Below are 13,773 nucleotides of genomic sequence, written 5' to 3'. Positions count from 1 at the left end.
TTTCAACTGGGGCTGCTGGAGGAGGTTTTCCATTCACCCCTATACTGTCTGTCTGCTCTTTATTTTTTTGCGTCTTGGCCCACTAGCTCTCCAAATATCAAAATCACTCCAGTTCCAAATGCAGTTAACCAATTAAGTAATATGTAACCTCAACCCTGAAGATTAAATTGTATAATTTCATAATTTATTTGTGTTTTGAAACTTTTCTGCAGGGGAAGACTTCTAGAAAGGTCTACTTCATACTTTCTTGCCAAGTCTGATAGATTTTCCTGTGTTATAGATGCATGCCTAGTGATCTATTTATTCAAATATATCAGCTTGTGTTCTTGGTACGGATTCAAATGTGAAAGGTCTAACCATCCCCTGATAATTTCTTCCAGTTCTACCATTGGTACATTTAAGGGTTTAGTTCAAACTTGAATCATGGATAGTGACTCTGCCTCTGTACTCTCAGGAGACTCCTTGAACCATGGGGGTAAAATTCAGTTGTCAAAATGTCCCATCCCACTTTGGGCAATTGGTGTAGTGAAAACACATCATCCTCCTTTTCTTAGGGTTTGTATGTTTTGTGGTGGGCTCCAAGCAACAATCTGTAAATTCTGTGGTGCTGGGATAAACCCTGTTAATCCTACTCCACCCATGACATCTCCTAGGACTCCAGGAGTTAGGGGCAAAACTTACTGGGGCAGATACCACAGGAACGGCTAAAGTCTGAGCTGTTATGACTTGTGACATTGGTGCAGATACAGGCACAATAGTAGTAGGGGCAGCCACAGTGGTATCTGTTTCAATAGGTGCAGCTGTAACAGGAATAGTTGGAGATGTTCCTCCAGTCTGAGTTGCATTGTGTCAACAGGGGCTGTAGCAAAAGTACTACTACTAGTGATAGCACTGGCTTGATATGTGGACTGGAAAGCATATGGTGGTGGATAGGAGGACAACAAGGCAAATAGGAGGTCATCACTAGAATCTCTATTAACGCTAGACTTCTCTGTGGCATCAGCAACTTTGTTTCCCTGTGTTCTTTTCCTTTAAGGGTTTTTGGTTGCCAGTGCCGGATACATCTTCGTACCCTCAACTATGCATTTCCTCCACCTATGCTGTTCCTCCTCCCACTTAGCATCTGTTTGATTACCCACCAGTCTCATAGCTCCAGTCTGGTATTTCTCCCTCTCCTTTGTGTGTGCACCACAATCCCAAGCATTCAATTTCTCATGTTGTGCCAGTGGAGAGGAAGGTTTCATGTCATACAGTACTCCTCTCAAGTTCTCAGTAACTCTCATATTAAGTATGCCATACTGAGGAAATTGTAATGGCCATACTTTCTCAATGATCTTATACCATTGATGAAGCCACAGACATGTGTGAAGACCTAAATTTGCCAACATATATTGACCTTGTGTACTTTGTGGCAGCGCTTCCCACCCATACGAATGGGAACTCTGGCATCACTCCTCATCAAATCTCTAAGGTCTCAAAACACTTCACAACTACAATAGTTTAGCAATGAAAATTAACAAATCTCATTAAAATAAGCTGCATTTTAGTCTAACTCATCATTTAGTACAGATCAACCCTTGCATCCAATCCCAGCTCCTTTCACCATAGAACTAGCGCAGTGTGACACTTGAAGACACAACAGCCAACCGCAGAGCTGCACTTCATACCAAATTACCTATCCCAGTGCATAACTCTTGTATTTCATTCTAAGGCTCCTCCATCATGGCAGCACTGGGCGGTGTTTAACCCCATCCATCACTGATTCATTATCATGGTGTCTACTACATAGTGCATTAGTGCCATAGGATAATTTTTCAAATGAACAGGCACACCAATATGTGCCCGGTTGACAACCTACTGATTTGGTGAAGTGGATATAGGATACAGACGTGGTGATGTTCAGCCCACTGCTCCATGGTTGGTGTTGCTGCCGATGGTGGTCCAGATGCCACCCGCTAAGACCTGCTTACACCACACTGAACCTACGCTGAACTGGCTGACCTGTCATGCAGATTCTAGTCCTCCGCCCTACTGCCTTATTGCCATGCCCATTGCCTTGGTACACCACAAGCGGGGCATCTTGGCAGGATGCCGGCTTAAGTCCTTGGGAGCTTGGTTAGTGGAGTTAGCCGTGTAAGCAAGCAAGGCAATCAAGCTCCGGCACAAGATGACATACCCCTCCCCCAATGCCTCTGTGGCATTTGAGGCATCCGAAGCTTCCAATAAGCTACTGACCCGTCTGCTGCAAGGATAGGAGTTGCTCAAGGCCCCTGTCTGCACCAGCATTTTGGGACTGAGGTGAGAGGCTCTTTGAGCAATGAGGCACGGGAGACACTACTAGGAGCTTCTTTCAGAGATAAGTCAAGTGAGGGAGTCGGGAGTCAGAAACCTCCTCCTGCATGAAGTCTAGGCCAGCAGTATGGGAGGTTTGTAGTCCTCCCACGAGGGTCGGCTGGCTGTATGCTGTGTGCTCACCCACCCTTTTCCTTGTAACTTGGACTACCTTCACCAAGAACTAACTCCAAGGCATTCTAAAAGCAGTTTTCATTATCTGCACTAGCTGCAGATCCAGAAAAATATCTGCAGCCCAGTTAACAATAATATTTTTCCCAACAAGAAGGCACTGACTGGAGGACATGAGATCAAGAAGGACAAAGGTGGCACCGATAAACACAAGGTACAAGCAGAGGTATACTAGTGAGCTTCAAAATAATAGTTCTCCCGAGCACACCTCGCTAAACGGCTCAGCAGACTCAGCATTGTGAAGGTTCCCTCCTATCCACAATACTGTCTGATCAGCAGCAAGAACAACAGGCAAGTGCATTGAACAAATTCAGCTGTCTAAAAAAACCCAATGAATGCATTATTGTCATACAATAAGGATACAAGAGGCCTACAAACTTCTATATAACTGCACTCCTCTCCTACAATTGCCCATCGACCGATAGGTGCCAAAATTGACCCTTGGCCGCAGAAATCAACAGAGCAGAAGAACAATTGAGCTTTTCAATGGGAAGAATGGACCATAAAAAGCATTGAAGCAAGAGTTAAGCAGCTGACCTCGGCGACAGACAACCTCATAGTGGCTGACTCAGTAGTGGAAATATTGGGGTCTAAATCTATGCAGGTACTCGTGGCAAACTCTATAGAAGAATCTCACTTGGCAATCCTGCCCCAAAAGGATCTAATGCCACGCCAGCTCAAGTAAAGCAACTTGACGAAAGGAAGGGCCACGTACTCACTGTTGAGCTGCACCATCTTCTACCACAGACAATCCCAAACCCAGAGCACGTGATCCTTCCACTAGAAAACATGGAAAACAATGAGCAATCATGTTGCAAAACCATCTTGGCTCCCAGCCCAGACTCACAATAAAACAACAGCAGTGACTAGCCAACAAAGGTGTAGGTATCCTCTCCTAGAAAGTTCATCAACTCTGTCATTAGAAGCTCTTCCTCTTCTTCAGGAAAAGAACCACGTTGCAATTGGTCCAAATGACCTAGTGATCTCTCAGGCTTCTCTTCTCCCCATTATGGAACAGCTCAGAATCAGCTTAGATGACTCCTTGTGTTTGCCAACAGAACATAAAGAGGGGCATTATGGGCACTTGAGACGTCCTGCTACACTCGTTCCAGTCAGTAGTCAGTGCATTAACATATCAGTTAAACAAGCTTGATTTGCAGGTGGATCTTCTTAACACCATGACAGTTTATGTCACAGTAATCAACTCTAAAATAGGTGCACTAAACTCACTGATACAACGTGCGCAGTCTGAAGCAGGCCAAACCACCTTAGCTTGCTCATGTGGCCCGGTGATTAACAAAACTTGCATGCATTCCTGCCACCTTACCCTAGGTGCTAACAGTAATAAAGCTTCAACTATATCTAGGACTTCTGTTAACTCGTAAAACAATTGCTCAAAATGTTAAGCACATTGCCTTCGACAAGAAGCAACATATGGAGGGCTGTCGAAGGGTGGGTAGGAAATAAGGCTAAGGAGGCTTAGAATTTAATTTTGGCGTTTGCTTGAATTATGCCATTTATTACAAGTACATAGGTGTTCACTGCAACAATAACAATGCTTCTCTTGGCTTTTCTTCCTTAGGGAGCGTACTGTGTATGTGGCTTAACTGTGACCAGGGAGTGACGGTTTTCTCTTGTTCTCTTTCCTTCTCTTAGAATGCTAGCCAATCTCCCGCCATCATCCTTGGAGAAAGAAGAGACACTGTGGTAAGTTTTTAGCTTTTATAGTATGCATCACCACTGATACACCCATGTGGTGTCACTCATCTGGGGAGCAGAGTACTAGGATTATACCCATGGTAGGGGGTGGATACGCTCTCAGACACTGGGTTATGGTATAGCATTCATACATGAGAACACCATGGTAACCAGAGTAGATACCACATGTCTTCTGGGGAACACTCCCCTCTCCTCAGTCTGCGTTGTGTAAATAAAAAAGAAAGAAATGGGCTTAAACGCAAGCCAGAGGGAAATAAATGTGGAAGAGAAGGGAAAGGGACAAAAACTCAATCTAGAACAGAAATATAAAAAACTGAAAGTATACCACAAAATAAACCAATATTCATTGCTGGCACCGGTTCATTTACTGGGAGGGCCACAACTCTCCCTGAGTTGTGGTGGGATCAGCATATATTCAAGAGGCAATGGACACCACCATTCTTCCACCCAGGTCTTGTCCTCTTCTCTCCTATCAGTGTCTTCCTAGTCAACTTCCTCCATCGGGGTCTGGTTTGAAGCCCAGGGGTTTTCGAAGCCCGTATCCGACATACCTCTCCTTTGTTCTTTTTGCTTCTCGATATATCTGCTTTCTCTTTGTTCCTTTTCTCCTTCATGTTCCCTCTGCTCCTTCGCCTCTCTATGCTCTATTGTCTCTCGCTCTTTTACTTCCTTGTTCCGCCCTCCTTTCAGTTGATCTCTCGGGTCCACCAGGTGGAATTTTTCATTTGGAGAGTCACTTCCGGGTCTCGGTTTCTGCAAGCAAAAGTCCTTTGTCACTGTTGTTGTTTTTGTATCACTGCCCTCCTGACATCTGTTTTCCTTCACTTCTTGTTCCAGGAGATGCGTGGAAAGAGTGGAAGGTAAGCGACCTGTCTCCAGACATAGTGACACGTCAGGTAAGGAAGAGGTTGGGGCAGGAGCACCTTCACATACCTTCACTCCTACTTTCATCCTGGGAAGAAACGAACTGCAGGGGTAGTGGGGCTGGAAGTTAGCGTTACCTTGTTCTTTTCCTGCTCAATGTAATGTGGTGAATCTGTAAGGCTGTTGGGCTAAGAACCATCTAAGGATGCGTGAGTTATTGCCTCTATTACAGACATCCATTCCAAAGTGGTGTGGTCCTTTGTAAAGGGTAAACACACAACACTCTAGATAGTATCATAGGGTCTTTGCTGCCTATTTGATGGCAAGGCTTCTTTTTCTATGGTTGTATTTCTGTTCATACGGAAACAGTTTTCTGCTTATATATAAGATAGGTCTTTCTGCACCATTTTCGTCTGTTTGGGAGAGAACCCCCCCAGGACTGCCCTAGATGCATTTGTTTGAAGGATGAGAGGTTTGCTGAAGTCCAGACTTTATAAAACCGATCAAGAGGGCTTGTTTTATCTGTTAGAATGCTTCTTCGATGGCGGGTGTGGGTTCTTTTAGGGCCTTTTACGTGGTTTTCCCTTTCTTTAGGAGATCCTTTAGGGGGACTGCTATCATGGAAAACTGAGGGATAAACCTCCTGTAGTACCCAGCTAAACCAAGAAACACTCTGAGGTCATGTTTAGTCAGGAGAAATGATGGATTGCTGCTATATTTTGGTCTGTGGTTTGATCATACCCTCCCCAAGGAGGTAACCCCAGTAGTTGGCGGTGGTGACCGCCAGATGGCTTTTCTTGAGATTGACTGTCAGGCCATCTGAGCCCAAGGCATATAATATCTTCTCAAAGTGTTGTAAATGCTCTTCCCGGGTAGAACTGTGAACAATAATATTGTATATGTAGGAGATGCATATGTTTTATGGGAGGGCCAACATGGTGTTCATCATTCATTGGAACGTAGCTGGTACTCTGTGAAGGCCAAAATGAAGAACAGTAAACTGAAAGAGCCAGTCTTGGCTGGCAAAAGTGGTCTTCTCTTTATCAGCAGGATTGAGTGGTACCTGCCAGTAACCCTTACAAAGGTTTACCATGTACCGTGAGGTGCCCACCCATTCTGTCATTTTGTCTACTCTGGGTAAGGGATAGGAATGAAACCTGGAAAGTTTGTTCATCTCGTGGAAGTCTATACAAAACCTGATAGAACCAACAGGTTTAGGGACTAACACAATGGGTGAGTTCTACTTGCTTATGCATGGCTCTATGACCCCCATCTCTATCATGGTTTGGACTTCTTCTTTTATAACCTGTCTTCCAGCCAGGTATGTGGTATGATTTAAAGTGCACAATCCTAACTGCTATGGTAGGAATAGAATGTGTAAATATGTCAGTCCTTCCGGGTAGGGTGGAAAAGGTAGAGAGGTATGGAAATAAATACTCAAGGAGCTCTTTTTAGTTGTCTGGATCAAATGTCAATGATATTCTGTTCGTCACTTGGGTGTTATCATCTTCACAGGCTACATGAAGGACGCAAGTTGGTCCTTCCCATTTTTTTGTAAGTTAATGTGGTAAATTTGACTCTCTTTTTTCCTTCTTCAATTCTATTCTATAGGTTACAGGAGTTACAACCTCCAATACCTTGTAGGGTCTCTGCCATTGACACAACATTTTATTAGCAGAAGTGGGCATCATCAACAATACCATATCTCCTACAGAAATCTATGTTAGGGTGGTGTGTTTGTCATGTTGCTTTTTCTGGGACTGCTGAGCTTCTTCTAAGTTGTGTCCAACTATCTCACAGATTTGACCCAAACGAGTCATTAGCTCAATGACATATTCCAGTAAAGACTTGGAATCATCTTTTTCTTGTTCCCAAGCTTCCAGTGCCATGTCTAACAGAGTATGTGGTTTATGGCCTAAAACAAACTCAAAGGTGAATTACCTGTGCTGCATTGCTTTTGGCTTCTGATCGCAAACAGGGCTAGGGGTAACATCTGGTCTCACTTTCAGGTCTCCAATTCTATCAACATCTTCAAGGTAATCTTTAACCTGGCGTTATACCACTTGACCAGACTATAAATTTGGGGGTGGTACACAGCCATGCGGATCTGTTTAATACCAAGTTGTCTACCAATTTGTTTCATAAGATCTGAGGAAAAAGGCATGCCCTGGTCGGTTAGGATTGCGCAGGGAAAACTTACCCTGGAGAAGACGTCTATCATGGCTTTAACAATTTGAGTAGTGGTGGGTCAGTGTATGGGTACGACCTTGGGGTATCTGGTGGCATAATCAACTATAACCAGTACGTATAGATATCCGCTTCTGGTAGGAAGTAAAGGACCTATTATGTCCATGCCTGTTCGAGAAAATGGGACTTCAATAATCGGCAGTGGTCTTAGTGAAGCTTTCTTGGGAAGCCTTTCTTCCAGTTCTACCATTGGTACATTTAAGGGTTTAGTTCAAACTTGAATCACGGATAGTGACTCTGCCTCTGTACTCTCAGGAGACTCCTTGAACCATGGGGGTAAAATTCAGTTGTCAAAATGTCCCATCCCACTTTGGGCACTTGGTGTAGTGAAAACACATCATCTTGGGAAGCCTTAAGCTAGTTTTTTGCCAAATAAAACTTTCTAAGATTGCCTTTTCCATCTTTTCAATTCCAAACTGCCCCCCTAATAAGTGGCTATGTACCAGGTATAATATCTTTTCATGGAAAGAGGTAGGGACCAATAGTAGTTGGAGACCACTTTGACCGCCTTTCCGGTGCAATAGCCCTTGTTGACTAATAAAGGGGGAGCCTATTGCCTGGGGATCCTCTTCTTCACTGTCCCTTTTCCAAGCCATTTGAAATTGGGGCTCCTCTCTTTCTGCTAACCGTACGTTTCTGTCAGACTCCCAGATAAAGTCTTTCCTCTGGACAGAGAGGGCTCTAGACACTTTCTGCTTTTCGTTTTGGCATTGCTTTTAGCTCTCATGGGCTTTTGGAATGGGCCATTCCTCTTCTGTCTGTGCAAAAAAAGAGGCACAGAAAATCTTAATCGACTGAAATGGTCATCCAATAACATAGAATGGCAAGCAGAAGCGGGACTCTTGAAGCTAGAATATATGACAAGGGACACAGCAAATTTGACAACAGTCTGGGAGAATTTCACTGTTGATCCCTTAAACCAGGATTCCTCAGGAAATGCAAGAAAGGGACTGCAAATGAAGTTATAAACTGAAGACATATACCACAGCCAGTTCGTAGGAGGAAAGCAGAAGAAGGCAGACTGCTAAGACAACTGCGTAAATTTCCAGAAAATCAACCACTATTGTCTGCCCTGCGTGAGCAAAGAAAAATGCTCAAAAGGTAATTGTGGCACTTTAAAAAACAACAGCAGGAGATCTTTGGGCCAAGCTACACTATGCGTATAAAACATCAGACTCAAAAAGATTCTGGAAACTTATCAAAGCCATTGATAAGGGTCCAAAGGCAGCTAAAAATGCCAATATAACAGAGAAACCCTGGGTGTGCCATTTACAGTCACATTTAAAGGAGCTGCCCACTACAGATGCTGGCTCAGGGGGTCCCCAAAACTTGGGAACCCGATGTCCTGAATACTCTGACGATCACGGCATTAGAATTAATAAAAATCATCAGGAAGTCGCGAACCAGACTGTGTACCTGGCCCAAATGGTTTACCACAAGCATTGTTTAAACAAGCAACAGAAAGATGGGATGACTTCCTGGCTGCAATGTTTAACTATGTGCTGTTAACAGGAATTGTACCGGCAATGTGGAGAGGCTCAATAATCCACCCCATATATAAGGGAGGGAATGCTGCTTTGCAAAGTAATTACAGATTAATCACACTTTTAGATGTTGATCTTAAGTACTTTTCGTCTTGCCTATTACAACATTTAGAGACATGGATCGCAGACAATAATACAATGCCCTTAAACCAAAGTGGTTTTTCCAAGTAACAGGAGACGCAAACGAACCTCATGGCATTGGACTGATCATCAACAGAGCAAAAGCAACTGGGACTCCCACATATCTATGCTTTGTTGATTTTAAAGGTGCCTTTGATTGTGTCCCCCATGGCAAGTTATGGGCCAAATTACAGCAATGGGGGTTACCAGCAAGCATTTTAAATGCCATCAAACTGATTTATTCCGACACATGGGCAAAGATCAACCTAGGGGGAGGCTCATATCTATCTGGGGCAGTTAAATCAACAGTTGGTGTTAAACAAGGTTGTGTACTGATGCCAACTCTTTTCAATCTGTACACAGCAGATCTTTCAGCTAAATTAAATGATCAATCAGCCCACTCCCCCTCTGTTGGTGGCCAGCAATTATCTAATATGCTATATGCAGATGATCTACTATTGCTTAACAGCACCAAAATAGGCATGCAAAAACTGCTAAACAACTTAGAAGAATACGCAAGAACAAATGAACTAGAAATTAACCATACCAAATCTAAAATGATAGCTCTTAACTGTAGATCCAGTAGCCAACGTAAATGGTATCTGAATGGGACAACCTTAGAGGAAGTAGACTCGTATAGATACCTATGAGTCATGCTAGATGCTAGAGGCAATTTTGAGCCCAAAAAGAAGCGATAAAAAATAAGACAAATGCACTTGTTTAAGCTTTTGGAATGCTTGGAAATTCTATCTGTGGCCATGCATTGAATCCACTGACAGCTTTAATGAGAGAAAAATGACTCCCAATCCTTGCATATGGGACTGAAATAAAAAAGGGGAGGAAAGAAGCTCTCTTGGATAAACTTTTGGTAAAGGTGTATACGCATGTTTTCCGGCCACCAGGTCATGCTTCCCCAGCCCAGATCAGATTGGAATTTATGCTGGTTAGGCAGACATTGGCTCGACCTGCGGCATATATTAAATGTTGTTACAAACTACGCTGTGCCCCAAAAGGAACATTGGCTAATCTAGCTTGGCAGGAAATTAATCTAGAAAGAGGTAATAGTAACTATAAAAAATATTTGGAAAAAAGCCTAGCCCTTTTGAATTTAGGAGATGTGTGGGATCAATCGCTTCCTACTCTGGATTTTAATAAAGTGGTAAATAAATCAAGTAAATTATGTAGTTGGCTAGAAGACAGGGAAGTCTTGGTTAAAAGGTTGCACGGTTAGCTGATTCTTAATTCATACAAAGTTCTCAAAGAATCACCACTGTTGGCTGCCCCCTACTCATTAAAAATCAAACAGCATTCCCTAAAGCTAAGGCTTGGTGAAGTGCCAACATTAGACCTCATGCCAAAATGGAAGAAGGGGACGTTAGTAGACACCCATGAGTGCCGCTTATGTCATCTGGCAATAGAAAACCTAGTACATGTGGTCTGCATTTGTCCAGCTTTGGCTACCGAAAAAAAACATTTATTGAAAAAAGAATTAAACTAATTAGGGGTCAAAACATGCAGACAAGCTTTAATTGAATTTCCTGCACAAAGCAAGTCAGCAGATTGGAATGGTCCCAGCAAAAACAATAGGTACATACTATGAATAAGAAAGGGCAAAATCAGGAAGTTTTGTATTAGTAATTGAAGAAAACCGGGGGCAAATCCGTAGAATGTATTACATTTTCTTTTTAGGTTTATTAGTAATATTGCATCACTAGTGTTTTATATATCACTTTTATTTTTTGCAAATTGTATGTTTATGGATTTAATTAACTAATACACTATCTATCTACTACTATCTTCTGTCTGTGCAAAAAAAGAGGTATCCAGTCAAGTCTCTTATTCTAGGATTCCTTTATCATTTTCTCAAAGTCTAGATGGTCATTTCCTATGATCATGGGTATGGGAGTCGAGGAACCAACCCTACCCAGAGTGGCACCACCAACCCGTATCTTTGTTGGACAGTCACTTCAACAAGCGAGTAGGATTTTTTATCTCCATGGACTCATGAAGGGCCACTTGACTCCCCATTGGGGTCACTCCCCGAGGAATATCTTGAGGTCTTAACACACTCTGATAACAACCTGTATTTAACATAGCGGAGAAGCAGCTACCATTGACCCTCATGAGACAGTGATAAGAAGGTTTCTTCTCCAAAGTGACATAATAAGACGCTTTGACCATCTCTATTTCCATGGGTTAGTCCTTCTGGGGACTATAGCGGGCAATATGACCCTGCTCCCCACAGTGAAAGCATGTTGAAGTAGGGCATTGATTCTAGAACTGAGGTTCAAAGGAAGGAGTAAGGATTCAGTCTTCTTAGGGTTCGATGGCCTGGGGTTCTTGGAGGGAGGAACATTCCTTCCCTTCCACCCCGGGTCATCCCTCCCATATGTGCTTCCTGTGCCCTACTAAAGGCACTACCTGTTTCAACCGCAGTCTCTAGAGTCACTTGGCTGTGTTGGCGAATCCAACATTAGATAGGGGGGTGTAGGGAGTTTAGGTACTGCTCTAAATACATTTTCCCATATCTTTCTTGGTTGAGGTTTTTGGATGAAGCCATCAATCCGCCCTATGCAATAAAAAAGAGCCCTAGGGGTTTCTTGGGAACCTTCTCTGACTTGCCACAGTCATATGTTGTAAATCTCATCATCCACCCTAATTTGTTCTAAGATACTCTTCGTGATATCTTCATAGGGTGTACTCCCTCAAGGGTTGACTGCCTGATAGGCCATTTGTAGCTCCCCTGTGAGCAGTGGACCTAGATACTGTCCCCACCCATCCCACAGCCATTCTGTTGCCTGAGCCGTGCGCTCGAAATTGTTGAATAAAAAGTCTGGGTCTTCTCCCTCGGTGTATTTTTGCAAGACCACTGGTGGTATGGCAGTATGTTCACTCTTTTGGCCCTGAAGATTCTCCAGTCGCCCGAAGGAGGTTTCTTGGGCTTGAGCGACAGTTTCCAACTTTTCAGCTTGCTCCTGTATAGCTTTCTTCACAGTTTCTTGGTCCTCAGTTGCTGCCTCTAGAAACTGCTCCATTATCTGTTAGAATTTCTGTTGTCCCTCTGCCATGTTGGTGACCACCACCTCTATTTCCTCAGATCCCACTTCTGACATCACTTGTCGAAGGGTGTTTCTGAAATTAGGCTTAGAAGGCTTAGGTTGTGGTTATGGCATTTATTACAAGTACATAGGTGTTCACTGCAACAATAGAAGTGCTTCTGTTGGTTTCTCTTCCTTATGGAGCGTACTGTGTATGTGGCTCAGCTGTGACCATGGAGTGACTTTTTTCTTATTCTCTTTTCTTCTCTTAGAATTCTTGCAGATCTCCTGCCATCATCTTCGGGGAAAGAAGAGATGCTGCGGTAAGTTTTTATCTTTTGTAAAGTGCACCACCACTGATACACCCTTGTGGTGTCACTCGTCTGGGGAACAAACTGTTAGGATTATGTCCATGGGAGAGGGTGGATAAGCTCCCAGACACTGGGGTATGGTATAGCATTCATGCATGAGAACACAGTGGTGACTGGAGTAGATACCACATGTCGCCAGTGGAACACTCCAGTCTTCCCGATCTGCGTGGCATAGAGGAGAAAGAAATAGTCTCAGACGCAAACCAGAAGGTAAATAAAATGTGGAAGAAAAGAGGAAACAAATGTCACTATAGAACAGAACTAGGAAAAACAGAAACAATACCACAAAATAAACCTTCCCCGCAGTATTCACTGTCGGTCCCGGTTCCCTCACCATGAGGGCAACAACTCACCCTGAGTTGTGGCGGGGTCAGCGCACAGTCAAGAGGCAATGGACACCACCATTCTTCTGTCCAGGTCTCGTCCTTCTCTCTCCAATTGGCGTCTTCCCGGTCAGCTTCCTCCGTTGGGTTGCACAGCCCATATCCGACACACTTCTCCTTTATTCTTTTAGCTTCCCGTTATATCCACTTTGTCTTTGTTCCTTTTCTCCTTCGTGTTCTCTCTACTTTTTTGCCTCTCTACATTCTATTTTCTCTCGCCCGTTTCCTTCTTTTTTCAGCCCTCCTACTAATTGATCTCTTGGGTTCATCCAATGGAATTTGTTGGTTGGGGACTTACTTCCGGGTCTCCATTCCTGCAAGCAAAAGTCCTTTGTCACTGTTGTTGTTTTCATATCCCTGCCCTTCTGGCATCGGTTTTCCTTCACTTCTTGTTCCAGGAGCTGTTTGGATTGAGTGGAGGGGAAGCGATCTGTCTCCGGACCAAGCGTCATGCCAGTTATGGAGGGGTTGAGGCAGGAGCACCTTCACAAGGGCTCAAATAATGTTTGTCATCAGAGTAATGTAAGTGTTCAGCTCAGTACAGGGCCATCTATCCTTCAAGCTCCCATAAAATAAAACAGTGGAAGAGGCTCAGAAAAGTTCACAATAAGCAGCTAATAAAAGGACCATCAACGATACAGGTTGAACAAATACACTTCATTGTCAGACTAGTTTATAAGATCATTGCTACAGCAAATGAATCACCAACGGAAGAAGCTGCACTTGGTCTTGAAGGGAATCCGGCTTGCGAAACAATTTTTTTCAATGTAGACAACTGCAACATGGAGACACCCAAAGCAAATGCTGGGCAAAAGAAAGCTTCAACTGCAAGAACTAACCAACTATTAAATCAGGCACCTCCTGAGGCCCGATTAAGCCCACTAGTGTACTGGCTACAGACGAGGAAACATGCCTTCCGCCATTTAAAGTAAATCCATTAGGCTCTCAATTTTCACAGGCACCT

This window comes from Pleurodeles waltl, chromosome 10 (assembly GCF_031143425.1).
Source record: "Pleurodeles waltl isolate 20211129_DDA chromosome 10, aPleWal1.hap1.20221129, whole genome shotgun sequence".
NCBI lineage: Eukaryota > Metazoa > Chordata > Amphibia > Caudata > Salamandridae > Pleurodeles > Pleurodeles waltl.
Note: the sequence above shows the minus strand (reverse complement) of the source record.